Source organism: Asparagus officinalis, chromosome 1 (assembly GCF_001876935.1).
Source record: "Asparagus officinalis chromosome 1, Aspof.V1, whole genome shotgun sequence".
In the NCBI taxonomy this organism is placed as follows: domain Eukaryota; kingdom Viridiplantae; phylum Streptophyta; class Magnoliopsida; order Asparagales; family Asparagaceae; genus Asparagus; species Asparagus officinalis.
The window spans coordinates 108680929-108682757 of NC_033794.1; positions in this window are offsets into that span (position 1 = coordinate 108680929).

Genomic DNA, 1829 nt, shown 5'->3' on the forward strand with positions numbered 1-1829 from the left:
TATATTCTATAATGATTTCCATTTTTTTTTTTGGTTCTTGTTTGCATGTAAGTGAAAGATGAAAGTGAGAAAGTTACTTTCATTTAACAATTAAGGTGTTTGTTTTCATGTAAGTGGTTATGAAAGTGAGATGCAAGAAAGTTGTCACATATGATTTAATGCAATTTTGACTTCCCCTAAAAAAGTGGTGAAGTCACATGAAAGTGACAAAAAGGTAAGTAATTTAATTAAATGATTTTAATTATATTTTCTAATTAATCTTATTTTGCCACGTCATCTTCACATTGCACTTTCGATAATAATTTAATTTTTCAAACAAACAATGTATTTCACTTGCGTGCTGACATGGATGTAAAAGTCATTTGTAAAAAAAAGTAACTTACATATTTTAAATTCACTTTCAGATTGCCAAACACCCCCCTAGGGGGTGTTATGTTACTTAAAAAACCTGCTTGTGCCAGTTCTGTAGTATGTTAAGCATGCCGTACGCTTATATTCCTCAGTAGTGACTAATGTTACTCTTGTGTCATATTGGCTTTTTTTAACAAATCATTATTTGTACTGTATTTTCTTAACAGTTCTGGAGGTCGGAATTAAACCGAACCTTCTTGATTTCTTTCATTTAGAGCTTATTTGAATGATGAGCGAACTCCCGCTTTTCATTTGATCATCGATCGACTGTGGAGCGTCTAGAATTAATGCATAGCTATCGTCACGGGCAAGATAGGGAATAAGCAAGACCATTGGGCAGAATGGCTGATTGGTGGGGGGAGGTGCTTAATTAGGGGCCGCAACCAGGCGATGGTGATCGAGAATGACGAGCTATATATCACAAGCAGCAATGGCATTTTGCGTGCGTGGTTAATTAATACGAGAAGATAGATAGAAACTATGTCGTTTTCGAAGGAGAGGTGAAAGAAGCAAACATGATTGTCAATGAGGCGTGGAATATGGCGCTGGAAAGAATTACCTTGTTTAGGGTTGAGGCCAGGAGGAGGATAGGCGACGTTCAGTCTTCTTCGATGGGTAGCGGCCGAAGTTGGTTATACGGTTTAAAGCATATTTTGATGGTTATTTTGATCCTATTATAGGAGTAGCAGCTGCAGTTATATTATCAGATATTAGGAAGGAGGACTTTTGAATGCTAATGCAGTTATTATTTGTGCTCGATCGGCTCTGGAGGCAGAAGGTAGAGCAACTTAGGAGGCTACTAAGGGCATCTCCAACAATGTCTCATTTCCCGCGTCATTTTGGTGCAACAAGACTATTCCTTCTCCAACCATGTCCCATTCCCCGCGCTATTTTGGTGAAAAGGAACAGTGCGACACCAAATATGGCTTCACACTGTTCATTGTGCTATTACTGTTCATCACGATATTTTTTACCGTATTTTATTTTCTGTTGTGTTCTTAAATTTAATATTTTGGCAATATTAATAATAAAAATATAATATTTTAGCAATCAAGTTATTTTAATTAATAAATTAATAAATTAATATTTTATTAGTTTAATTTTTTAAATAATAAATCATTTTGTTTGAAAAATATGTGAAAAAAATAAATTATGATTGTAGGCTGTCTAAAAATCATAATAGATAGCTGATCCTCATCAAACACCGATGATGGAAGTTACAATTTGACGACTTCCAGAAGGCTACAATTCGAAGACTTTCACATAGATCGCTGAAGGTTACAATCTGACGATCTACACGACAACTGATGAAGGCTCTAATCAACAACCTTCACAATCAACATCGAGAATTACAATCTGACGACTCTCACATATCGAAGAGCTAAAGCAAAGATTACAAAATGACGATCTTTGCAAAG